Consider the following 13743-nt stretch of genomic DNA (forward strand, 5'->3'; position numbering starts at 1 on the left):
TTACAGGCCAATATCCCTAATGAATATAGATGCCAAAATCCTCAACAAAATATTAGCAAATTGGATCCAGCAATATATCAAAAAGATCATACACCATGACCAAGTTGGATTTATTCCAGGGATGCAAGCTGGTACAATATTTGTAAACCGATAAATGTGACACATCAGATAAACAAATTGAAAGACAAAAATCACATGATCCCATCAGTAGACATAGAAAAAGCATTCAACAAAATCCAACACCCATTTAAAAAAATATATTTTTATTGAATTCAGAAAGGAAGGGAAAGGGAGAAAGAGATAGAAACATCAATGATGAGAGAGAATCACTGATCAGCCACCTCCTGCACACTCCACACTGGGGATTGAGCCCACAACCCAGGCATGTGTCCTGACCAGGAATTGAACTGTGATCTCCTGGTTCATAGGTTGACACTCAACCACTGAGCCAGTACGGCTTGGGCTCCAACACCCATTTTTGATAAAAACTCTCAGCAAATTGGGAATAGAGGGATCATACCTCAACATATTAAAGGCCACATATGACAAACATCATACTCAATAGACAAAAACTAAAACTATTTCCCCTAAGAACAGAAACAATACAGGGATGTCCACTTTCACCACTCTTATTCAACACTAGAGGCCTGATGCACGAAATTTATGCAAGGTAGGCCTTCACAGCCCCAGCTGCCTCGCAGCCCCAGCCCCCACCCCGCATTGGTCGCCCCGCTGGCTGGTGGCCTGGGCCTCCCTCTGCGGGGCGATCGATCATGGGGCGATGGCGGCCCCACCCACCAATTGCATCTCATTCACCTTGGCTGGCCTGGTGCCAGTGTGTGTCATAGCGTGGTCATCTGAATGGTTGTTCTGCTGTTCATTTGATTTGCATATTATGCTTTTATTATTATAGATAGTACTGGAAGTCCTAGCCACAGCGATCAAACAAAAAGAAAAAGTAAAAGACATCCAAATTGGAAAGGGGGAAGTAAAACCGTCATTATTTGCAGATGATATGATATTGTACTGGTACATAGAACACCCTAAAGACTCCACCAAAAAAACTACTAGATTTAATAAATGAATTCGGCAAAGTAGCAGTATACAAAATTAACATCCAGAAATCAATGGCATTTTTATACACCAATCATGAACTCTTAGAAAGAGAAACTAAAAAAAAAAAATCCCACAATGGGGCAGTGAGGGCCTGAGGCAGGGGACGGGGACAGGCTGGACAGAGTCAATGGGGGGGAAAGGAGACATATGTAATACTTTCAACAATAAAGAATTATTTTAAAAAAATCCCATTTACCATTGCAACAAAAAAAATTAAGATACCTATAAATAAAAATAACCTGAAGCATCCATCTTATATAAAAACTGCTGTTTGAAATTTTAACCCTGCTATTTTGGCTCCTGTAAATACTTGCTTGCTTAAATAATAAGGGAAATAAGACTACTCCCATTCCAGAGAGGCCATTAAACCTTCCCCAGACGAAGTTATCAGTGCTGGCATCAGGCCAAGCTTTTGGTCGAGGTCTCAAAGCCCTAGCACATAGAGCTCTTTAAGAACTTGCAAAGGGGACCAGAAAACCCCATATTTGGGAGACAAAGAAGGTAAAAAGATATAAATAGGGAAACTTCCTCCAAATTGGGGCCCAGAATTTGAAATACAGTTTTCTCTCAGCCCACGCGTAATAATAATAATAATAATAATAAAGTGTAACTCCATCTCTCTAAGCGTTGCTTGGTTCTTCTGCGGTCTTCTGTAACAAACCAAGTAAAAGACCCATACTTGGCCAGAACCGGTTTGGCTCAGTGGATAGAGCGTCGGCCTGCGGACTCAAGGGTCCAAGGTTCGATTCCGGTCAAGGGCATGTACCTTGGTTGCGGGCACATCCCCAGTTGGGGGCATGCAGGAGGCAGCTGATCGATGTTTCTCTCTCATCGATGTTTCTGGCTCTCTATCCTCTCCCTTCCTCTCTGTAAAAAATCAACAAAATATATTAAAAAAAAAAAGACCCATACTTGGAAAACTACAGGACATTGAAAAAAGAAATAGAAGAAGATACAAACAAGTGGAAGCATATACTGTGTTCATGGATTGAAAGAATTAACATCATTAAAATGTCCAACCCATTAATATTTTATTTTTAATATATTTTATTGATTTTTTTATGGAAAGGAAGGGGGAGGGATAGAGAGTCAGAAACACTGATGAGAGAGAAACATCAACCAGCTGCCTCCTGCACACCCCCCGCTGGGGATGTGCCTGTAACCAAGGTAGATGCCCTTGACCGGAATCGAACCTGGAACCCTTCAGTCCGCAGGTCGACGCTCTATCCACTGAGCCAAACTGGTTAGGGCCCCATTAATATTTTAAAGCACCTACTATAGGCAAAACAATTCTCCAAAGCCTACAGGGAGTGAAGACAATACGACTGGAATAACAAAAGCAGTAAGACATTCTGAGGATGTCTTGGAAGGTAAAAACAAAACAAACAAACAAAAAAATTGCAGTAGACCTCACATTGAGTTTTACTCTATCCTAAGGATAGTGACTTTATTGAAAAAACTACTGAGGGATACCTGGCCGGCATAGCTCAGTGGTTGAGCGTTGACCTATGAACCAGGAGGTCACGATTGATTCCCGGTTGGTGCATATGCCTGGGTTGCGGGCTGGATCCCCAGTATGGGGTGTGCAGGAGGCAGATCAATGATTCTCTTCATCATTGATGTTTCTATCTCCCTCTCCCTCTCTCCCTTCCAGTCTGAAATAAATATATATTTAAAACACACACACACACACACACACACACGTTATGTTAAGTGAAAGGAGCCAGATTTTTAAAAGTGCATATCTTTTGATTTCATTTATATGAAATGTCCCAAATAGGCAAATCTGTAGAGACAGAAAGTAGGTCAGTGGTTGCCAGGGGCTGAAGGGAGGGAGGATGAGGGAGTGATGGCTAAGGGGTTTCTTCCTGAGGTGATGTGCTAAAATGGACTGTGGCATGGTTTTTCCTAACTGAATATACTAAGAACATTGAATTGTACTCTTTAAATGGGTGAATTATATAGCTTGTGAATAACACCGCAATAAAGCTGTTAAAGTCGCTGCATTGTAGTCGTAGACATGGAAAGATGGTCTGGTGAATTATTCACACCCTATAAAACAACAAACCAAGCCAGGCCCTCACGACTCCCAGGAGTCATTCTGGGACAGGCCTCCCCCAAGCCTCGGCCTGACACCAGCCATCAGGCATCTTAGCTCCTCCTTCCCCTAACCCCCTCCAGGCGTTTGGTGCTCTGTGGGTCGCCTCCGCGTCTGCAGCTCTCGCCCAATAATCCGTTTGAGTAGGTTACCAATAAATGAATAAATGAGCAAAAACGGGCAGCGCGAGCCCGAAAGGCTTCACGAGCGCCCCCAGGTGGCTGCAGGTCTCTGGCGTCACGTCCCGGCCCAGGGCCTTCGGCGCCTTAGGCTCCAACACCCGCTATGGCCGCAAGCTTTACAGTCCCGTTCTCCTCGGCTCAGGGCCCAGCTCTGGGCTGCGATGGAGCGGGCGCGGCGCAGGGGCAACGCTTTGGCCTCTTTCAGTCCCAGGTCCGATGTTACAGCCCCAGGGCCTCTGTCTCTAACGGGCTGAGGAGACACTGCTCCGCGGGACCCGGAGTCCGAGCCGCCCGGACCCGGCTCCGCGTGGCCAGACCCAGGAATCACGGCGTCGCGTCGTGGGTCACTCGGACGCTGAGGGGAACAACGGTACCGGGAAATGCCCAACAGAATAGGGCGGCGACCTGCCTTCACGACCCTCGTCACTCGTCCCCTTCAGCTGGTCCTATCAATGAGAGTCCGCTCCAAACCGGGGCTCCGGCAGTTACAATTCTTAACGCTCATTTGCTGCTCGCGGCGATTGGCTCGAGGACTTGGCTTCCGACCGCGCCCAGTGATTGGGTTGCTCTCAGCAACGTCCGCGCTGATTGGCCTCTTGGGCCAGCCTCCGGGACGCTGTTGCTAGGGAACGCGTGACAGGGGACCGCGTCCTTAGAGCCGGACTTGGCATTCCGAGGGGTTTGCCGGGTAATGAGCCGGCCTTGGCGCGATTCTACCTCGGCTCCTGTTCCGCTGACCCACAAGGCCCCCCAAAGAGCGTCCTGGACACAAAATGAATTGGTTCCTGTCCTTAGAGGAGGCATTCCTGGGAGGCTGAGCACATGTATGGCATTTTTACATGATAGAATCCTCTAACCCTGAGCAACGCTCCACATGAGGTGGGCAGTGTGGTCGTCCCTATTTAAGAAGAAGAAAATTGAGACTGGCTGACTGGTGCCCAGCCTCTCTGGCTTCAAGTCCAGTGCCCTTTCTACTCACCTAATTAATCACTAGAAGTTTCCCTTCTGAGCCGCACGGCCTCGGAGGAGCTCACAAACACTCGTGGATAAAAGGCCCTGGCCACCAGCAGGACTTCACTGACTCACAGAAGCGCCCTCTTCCCTTTTCTCCATCGTTTTAAGGGCTGAGCACACAGTCAGAATCTTATTCTTTGTTGCTCCCAAGCATCTAATAACTAGTGGTAAGAAAAACAACAACCCTCACAATGTGCTGGAAATTGTGCAAAACGCTCCAAATGCATTATCGTTAATTTAATGCTTGATGCAGATCCGTGAGGCTGATCACCTCACTTTCCAAATGGGGGCGCTCAAGCTCAGTCCAATAAGAAACTCTGGCAGTAACACAGCTTAATTGAGCCGGCAATAGAATCCAATGTATCTGACTTTGAAGCTCAAATTATCCTAACATTATACATACAGCTTCTCCTCGGCACAATTATTGTTCAAAAATAAGGAATGAAAATTTTTTCTTTGCTTTCCCCTTGCCCCTGTGTTCCAACCCTAACCTCCAAGTAAGAGACCCTCATTCCACAATTAACTTCCTTTACAGATATGAGGTAAGGACCTGTGAGCTCAGGCTTTGAAGTCAGGGGAAACTCTACTTCCTGGTACCTGTATAATGCAAGCATGCTTCCTCACCTTGCCACTGTAGGTTTCTTCGTTTGTAAAATTGAGGTCATATTATCTACCTCACAGACATGTCCTTGAAGTTTAAAAGAGTTACCTGTAAAGTGTGGGGCCTATGGTTTGTTAATTCAAGGGTTATTGTCTGAGAGAGATGGAACTTAGCTAACAAGAGGGGTGCTGTTGGCTTGAAACCTGGGGAATCTGAAACTGGCTCCCATACACCGAGGGCAAGGAGAGACCAAAGAAAGAGGCAAACTACTCTAGACTGGCAGGTGGCAGGTTTAACAAGCCAGGGAACTTATGTATAAGTTTTGTCTTGGGCAGCCACAAGCAGATCTCCTCCCATGCCCAACCCAACAGAGTCTTAAAAGTTTATATAGAGGCCTTAATAGTGTTCAGTCATGTATATGTCAAGATGGTCTCAACAACATGTTGCTCTCTCAAGTCTTCATCCTTGAAAATGGCTCCCATTGTGGGACCAGTGCGCAGAACATACATTTCAAGGATAGGGGAGGGGGGGGGGAGGAGCCTCCCAATTGCCCAGGTTGGGCTCACAGATCAACCAATAGTCATGTTCTCTTGATGACCTCCTCCAACAGATGCTCCCTAGCATGTTCTACTATCTTGAAATAGTGATAAAACACCGTAAGTATATCATTTTTATTCTTGGAGAAGTCTTGAAGGTTGGGGTATGGTTTTCAACCCCACCTTCTTCTGATCCTATCCCTTGGATAATCAAGTATCTTCTTCTTCCATATCCCTGGTGCCAGGGCCCCTCACTCTCCCAGGCTGACTAATCTAGACTTATGGGAGGATCTGGGTAATGCATAACTTCTGGATCTAAGAACTGAGACTCAAGCCTGGAAGTGGCCTGGTGGCTGAGAGAATGGAACTGACCTAGAAAAGGTACTGAAATTGCAGTGGGTGCCAGGCCATGGTTCTTTGTCTCAGGGTGAGGCACCTGCCGTGGCACTGGTGTCTCCATAGCCCAATGTTTCTCGACTTTTGGTCCCTTCCTTCTGCATCTCTTCCCCTTGTTTTCTGCTAGAAGAGGTTAGGATCTCCGGACTTGGGCTGCAAGCAGTTTTAGTCCATGAGGCTTTTCACGGTTCTTAGAGGGTGAGGATGAGGGCAGTGGGAAAATTCAAAGACATGAGCCAGAGCTCCCCTGGATAGTTGATTAAGAGAGGCCCTCAAGTCCCCACAGCTGGCTCATAGTCCCATAGCATCCTGGGAACACTGACCCCTCTCCAAGAGCCCATCTTGTGCATGGAGTCTGAGAGAATGCCTCATCAGGGGCTTTGTTCCTCACCTGTGAAAGACCTCCCCCCCCATACTCCTTGCAAACAACAGGAACCCTCTAGGACAGCAGTTCTTAACCTGTGGATCGTGACCCCTTTGGCGGTCAAACGATCCTTTCACAGGGGTCGCCTAAGACCATCCTGCATATCAGATATTTACATGACGATTCATAACAGTAGCAACATTACAGTTATGAAGTAGCAATGAAAATAATTTTATGGTTGGGTCACAACATGAGGAACTGTATGTAAAGGGCCAGAAGGTTGAGAACCACTGCTCTAGGAGCTCCCTGGGATCAGCTCAGGGGGAAAAAACAACAACAACAAAAAAAGGACCTTAATATCTTCAACCTGTAGAGAAGCTACTCTGACATTCTTTATATTTCAGGTTTATAAAGGTCCAAGATTAGTAACACATGAGTATTCCGAAGAGTGTAGCTGAAAAGCTAAGACATAAGGAAAAGCCCACTAGATTTGAAGCTCTTTTAAAAAAAATGTTTTTATTGATTTCATAGAGAGAGTAAAGGAGAGGGAGAGAGAGATAGAAACATCAACGATGAGAGAGACTCATTGATGGGCGGCCTCCTGCAAACCTCCCCACTGGGGATTGAGCCCACAACCCGAGCATGTGCCCTGACAGGGAATTGAACCGTGACCTCCTGGTTCATAAGTCGATGCTCAACCATTGAGCCACACCAGCTGGGCTTGAAGCTCTTTTTAATGAGTGGCACATTAAAACTCTGATCTTCACCTTGAAATGATTATGAATGTCAACCAGTCTTGCATTCTCCCACTCCAACCAAAGGATATGTACCCTGAGCTCCAACACTGAAGTCATCTTTGGGCCCCTTCCCAAAGAGTTCATGTTTTGTTGAGAATTCCCATTTACAAAGCACTTTGATCCTTTGCCCCTCATTAGCAAGGGACTCGATCTCTCTGCCTTAAATTTCTTACATGTTAAATGGGGGAAATGATGTCTTCCTCTTAGGGATTTTGTGAAGATTAAATGAGATAACGTGATTAAAAGTCCTCTGTAGAAGCAATGAGGTTCAGTATGTGTTGAACAAAATTTACTTCCCTTCTCTACCCCCACAAATGACACTCTCTCTCCATAGCATTCACAAGAGAAAGAATGGTCAAGGGCTATTTTTAGAAACCCGTGGTATTATACTCCCCAAACCTGGAAGTAGCCTGGTAGCTGAGAGAATGGAACTGACCTAGAAAAGGTACTGAAATTGCACTGGATAGTTCCCGCAGAGAGAGATCTTGGTAAGTGATGGGCCCTTGAGGCCTTTCAAAATAGTCTGACTTTAGGCAGACACAGGGTTGCCACATCTCAACAGGCTCTCTGGAACCTGCCTTCTCTGTGGGATCCCCAGCTCCAGAGGATCACACACCTCAACTTTCTGTTTTATCCAAGAGACAAAGGTGCTTTCAGATTCTGGGGAAGAAGCAATGAGCTGGAGATGGTGTAGGAGTCCGGAAAGGGGGGCAGGGCACAACTCAACAAGGTGTTATTAGAACCATTTTACATTAAGGAAACCGAGGCTCAGAGAAATTAAATGATTTGGCCAAGTGCACACCACGTGGAAGGGATGGAGTCAGAATCCGAATCCAAGCCTGCCTGACATCAATCCCTAAGCACATAGTCTGGACCCAGCGACTGTTACCAGACCTCACCTCACCTTGGCTTTATGTATTACTTTTCTCTTATAATTATTTTGTGAATAACACAATTATATTGCAATGGCTTTTGTGTTAAAAGTATCAGTTTGCTAAACGCATGTAAAACATACCATTGTTTTAGGGTTCTGTTTTTTTCATTTTAAAAAAATATGACGGCAGCTTAAAAACACACAAACCAAACAAAAAGGTAATAGGGAGGCCCTCTCTCAACTTTATAAAAGCCCCCCGTCGGCCTTGGGCGGGGGTGAATTACTAGTATGTCGCAAGTGCCTTCCTAAGCCAGGCACAGTAGAGCTCCTCTCCTTGGCACCCAGACCCGCCCTTCGTGAGCTGGGTGCTGGTCCCCACCTTTGCGCTGGTGGATAGGACATTTCCAGTGAATCGCCTAAGCCAGGCGTGGTGATTGGGCCTGGAAGGGCGAGGAGGTTTGAATGGCGCCTGCGTGGGTGTTACCTGCAACCGAGCCCTTAGTGAATCTCATGGGGCAAGTGACCTGGATGCCACGAGGAAAAGCCAAGCAGGAAGGCGCCTTCGGGGGAGCCTGCAGGACTCCGTGTGCGAGTTTGGCACTGACAGATCCTTGATAACAGTCAGTCTTCTCCTGTAAAATAGGGGTGTTGATCCCCCAAGAGCATCGTGAAAAACACCAACAAAGACTAATCCTTGGGAAGTCAAAAATGTGTGAAAGTTTATATGGAATGTCCAGAATAAACAAATCTGTGGAAGTAGGGCCAGGGAAAGGGCCCCATGGGGAGTGACTGCTGATGGATGTGGAATTTGTTATGGGGGTGATGAAAATGTTCTAAAATTAGATTGTAGTGGTGCTAATATACAAAAGGCCTTTGAATTGTACATTTCAAATAGGTGAATGATGCCCTATGTGAGCTCTGTCTCAATAAAACTGTTTTAAAATGTGTGAAAGTTCTTTGTAACCTCACTAAAAATTTGGGGCACTCTACATATCACAAAATTTCCCCATGTATTATCCAATTTTGTCCTCCATCCAATCCTTTGAGGTGATCATCATTAGAAAGAAACACATATAACTGCAGGGCAGAAGGGACAGTGAGAAATGCCCTAGAGCAGTGGTTCTCAACCTTCTGGCCCTTTAAATACAGCTCCTCATGTTGTGACCCAACCATAAAATTATTTTCGTTGCTACTTCATAACTGTAATGTTGCTACTGTTATGAATCGTAATGTAAATATCTGATATGCAGGATGGTCTTAGGCGACCCCTGTGAAAGGGTCATTCGACGGCCAAAGGGGTCGCAACCCACAGGTTGAGAACCGATGCCCTAGAAGATTAGGAGAAGAGACAGGAGGAGATTCCGCTTGAGCTGGGCCTTTAAGGATGGTAGAAACTGGACAAATGGAGACACAATGATGCCCTAGAAGATGGGAAAGCATCGGGTATGTATCACCGTGATGATTAGATGTTTGGCTCTAGCATAGAGTATTTGAGGAAGAATTTTCACAAATGTTTGTTTGGGTAAGGTCGTGCTATGCAAAATGAACATGATATCTGACAATCCAACCCTGATGTTAATTAGCATTAGTAAATCACTAACATCTCTGAGCCTCAGTTTAACTACAGTTCCTACCTTGCAAAGTTGTTGTGATACTTAAATAGCGCTGTTAGGGGTTTAATTGTGTCGCCACAAAGACATATTCAAGTCCTAACCCCTAGTACTCTCTGAATGTGACCTGATTTGGAAATATGTCTTCACAGATTTAATCGAGTTAAGATGAGATCACACTCAACTACTGTGGTCGCTAATCTAATCCGACCAGTGTCTTTGTAAGAAAGAAAAGCAGACACACAAAGACAGACAGGAGGAGGACACCAATGACTACAAAGGAAGAGAATGATGTAGCCAAGGAATGCCGGGGACTGTTGGCTACCACCAAAAACTAGGAAGAGGCAAGGAAGGATTCTATTCAGGGTCTCAGAGGGAACATGGCCCTGCTGACACCTTGATTTTGGACTTCCAGAACTATGAGAGAATACATTTGTGCTGTCTTAAGTAACCCAGTTTGTGTGCTTTGTTATGGCAGCCCTAAGAAACAAATACACTTAGCATATGGTAGGCATGGATACATGTTTCCCTGAGAATTGAACTAGCATTTTGGTCTGCACACTGTAGGCAGCAGGGAGATAGTAGGTGTTCTTGAGCAAGGGAGTTATATGATTTTAAGATTTGGAAGAGGAGAACCTGGAGGTAAACATAGGGTTTTGGCCCTGGGCGGGTGGATCAATTGGTTAGAGCACTGTCCCAATATGTCAAGGTTGCGAGTTCGATCTCCCATCAGGGCACATACAAGAATCAACCAGTGAATACGTAAGTGGAACAACAAGTCTCTCTCTCTCTCTCTCTCTCTCTCTCTCTCTCTCTCTCTCAAAAATAAATAGAATAGAATAGAATAGAATAGAATAGGATTTTGCTTTAGTTCATTCACTTGAGAGTAAACAAGGGTTTTATCTCAGAGTAAGTAGAAGTGCACAGGAAAGTCCTTTCCAGAACCTTCTGTAGTCTACTGTGTTCTAAAGGAATGACATGGTCTGAGAAAATTCTTTTACATCTCAACCCAGTAAGCCACTCTCTTGAAATTAGTCTGGGGAAACCAAGAGTTGGGTCCTAGATCCTATTTCATGGTTTTCTCCCACTTCATTTGCACTCTTCCCTGGCCAGGTAGCTAAATCTCTCTCACTCTCCCTTCCTCTCTCTCTCTCTCTCTCTCTCTCTCTCTCTCTCTCTCAAAATCACTGTAAATAAATAAATACATAAATAAATAAATAAGTCTCTGCTCCTTTCATTCCTTCAACTAACTTTCTTCTCAAGATCTCAAGATGGGCCCTAACCGGTTTGGCTCAGTGGATAGAGCGTCGGCCTGCGAACTTGAGGGTCCCGGGTTCGATTCCGGTCAAGGGCATGTGCCTTGGTTGCGGGCACATCCCCAGTGGGGAGTGTACAGGAGGCAGCTGATCGATGTTTCTCTCTCATCGATGTTTCTAACTCTCTATCTCTCTCCCTTCCTTTCTGTAAAAAATCAAATAAAATATATTAAAAAAAAAAAAAGATCTCAGGATGGAAGGATGATTGATACTTTGTCTTTTCCAAGACTCTCCAGGGCTGGAGAATGCAGTGGGGGTACAATTGCTCCCTCATTTCTCCTACACCCTCACCCTCTGCTTTGATTCTTTCTCACTGCCTTGCCTTCGTTGTTCTATCTGTGCTTCACTGCTTTGCTGTCACTGGTTACTTGACTGCATCTGATTTTTCATCACCTGTCCCACCTAGAATGCAGCTCTGTGCCCTGGCTCACACAAACACCCTGCAACCGGCTTCTGTCCCTGTGTTCCACTAAAACGATTCTCTCCACGTCCTGCGAACCTCATTAAAACACTGCTGCTTTCTTCCGACGGCTTCTGAATCTTTATTTGTTTTGTTGATTTTGGTTTTTGTCTTTTTTATTACATCCCTCATTTTTTGAAGTGCATTTCCCCAAAGTTCAGGCATTCAACCTCTTTCCCTTGGTTTCAATTGTCATTATATCCCCCAGGCCAGCGGTTCCTGACTGGCAATGTCCAGAGACACTTTTTGGTTGGCACAAGGAGCGGGCAGGGAAGGGGGACAGGGTGGGGACGTGTGTGTGCTATCGACATCATGGGGGTATAGGCTGGGGACGTGTGTGTGCTATCGACATCATGGGGGTATAGGCTGGGGATACTTCTAATAAACATCCTGCAATGCACAAGACAACTCCTCACAACAAAGAATTGTCTGGTTCAAAATATCAATGGTACTGAAACCCTCCTCCTGGCCTACAACTCTAACTGGCTGCTAATATTTTCACGTGGTTGTTGAACTGCAAGCTTGTTGTTTTTTCTACATATTTTAAATGACTGTTAACTACACTTCACTCCTGTTACTGGTTTATCAGACCTGATGCCTGTTATCTGAGTCCTTCCTTTTCCTGGCTTTTCCCTGTCAGTCCCAACAGTCTCCCATGTACTAGTAGCTTAGGATAAGTCAGCTAAAAAAACCACAAAAAACAAAAAACAGGCAAAGATCCTCTTCTCAAGAAGCTTACATTCCAAAGGGGAAGAATGAACAATTTCTAATAATCATAGATACAGTGAAACCTTAGTTCTCAAATTTAATGCATTCTGAGAGGCTGTTCAAGAAATGATTTATTAAAAAACTGATTCATTTTTCTCCATTAGAAATAATGTAAGTTGAATTAATCCATTCCATTCACACAAATGATTCCGTTTTAATCTTTCTTATATACAGTACATGTCTAGTGTACTGTTTAATCTATAATAAACACTTTAAAAACAAAAAGGACATGAAATGTAAATGAAAATTTAACCAAAAGGATATCAAATGTACAGTAAAATATGAAAATGTATGTAAACACCAGAACTTACCTTTAACATTGAGAGCTATTGATGACTGGCTATGAAGAGGAGAGATAGAGGGATGTTATCATTTGGAAGGGGAGTCCCCTTCTATAAACATGTCAGATAGCCCAGCCGGTGTGGCTCAGTGGTTGAGTGTTGACCTATGAACCAAGAGGTTATGGTTCGATTCCTGGTCAGGCACATGCCCGGGTTGCGGGCTCAATCCCCAGTAAGGAGCATGCAGGAGGCAGCCGATCAATGATTCTTTCTCATCATTAATGCTTCTATCTCTCTCCTCTCCCTTTCTCTCTGAAATCAATAAAAATATATTTTTAAAAAAACAACATGTCAGGCAGCTGTTCTTCTGGGGTTCTTTCTCTCTTTTGTCTCTTTGGTCCACGTGCTTCAGGCTCACTGGGCCTCTGTCTCGCTAAAAACCTATCTAACGATGTTTGTTTTGCCTGCAGTTTGACACCTGCCTGAAGTGAAACACTGCATTGTCATTGAACAAGTTCATTGTAAGGTTTGCTACTTCTTTGTCAGGGTGATATTTCCCAATAAAACTTGGCATTTCTCCCCATTTCCCAAGCATTCCCTGGATTAGCGAAGTAGGACTATCCCCGCTCTCCTCCTCCTCCTCCTCCTCCTCTGAAGAGCGCTCCTCAGCCGCCATCTGTGGCTGCTCCCTCTGAAGGTCATGAAGTTCCTTGGTGGTCAGCTCAGTGTTGTGGTCAACTCCGCCCCATCATACATACCCGCTCCCAAATCCATCTTGCACAGGAGTTGCTAAATCTTCACAAAGGATCATTTTAATTTTGTCTTGTCTTTCCTCAAAAACATTTACTATGAAACACAGGGGCTGACATGTATGTAAAGGTTACCATTGAGGCATTGTTTATAATTCTGAAGGATAGAAAAACAACTTAAATCGATAGGAGAGTAATTAAAGGAACTATAGTATAACCACACAATGGAAAACCTAGGCAGCTGTAAACAATGCAGAAGTGTTTTATACATTGCTAAGGAACGAGTTCCTAGATATAATAAGTGCAGAGCAGAGCAGAGCACTATACGTAGAATAGTATACCTTCTGAACATAAACAAGCCAGGGAGGAGAATGGATATGGGTATTTGCTTTTCTATGCACAAAGAAATTCTAGAGGATAGGAATAATCTAATAATATGATTTCTGCCCTGACCGGTTTGGCTCAGTGGAGCGTCGGCCTGCAGACTGAAGGGTCCCAGGTTCGATTCCGGTCAAGGGCATGTACCTTGGTTGCGGGCACATCCCCAGTAGGGAGTGTGCAGGAGGCAGCTGAATCGATGT

Source organism: Myotis yumanensis, unplaced genomic scaffold (genome assembly GCF_028538775.1).
Source record: "Myotis yumanensis isolate MYYU_CA2020_CCGP unplaced genomic scaffold, mMyoYum1.0.hap1 SCAF_4, whole genome shotgun sequence".
Lineage (NCBI taxonomy): Eukaryota > Metazoa > Chordata > Mammalia > Chiroptera > Vespertilionidae > Myotis > Myotis yumanensis.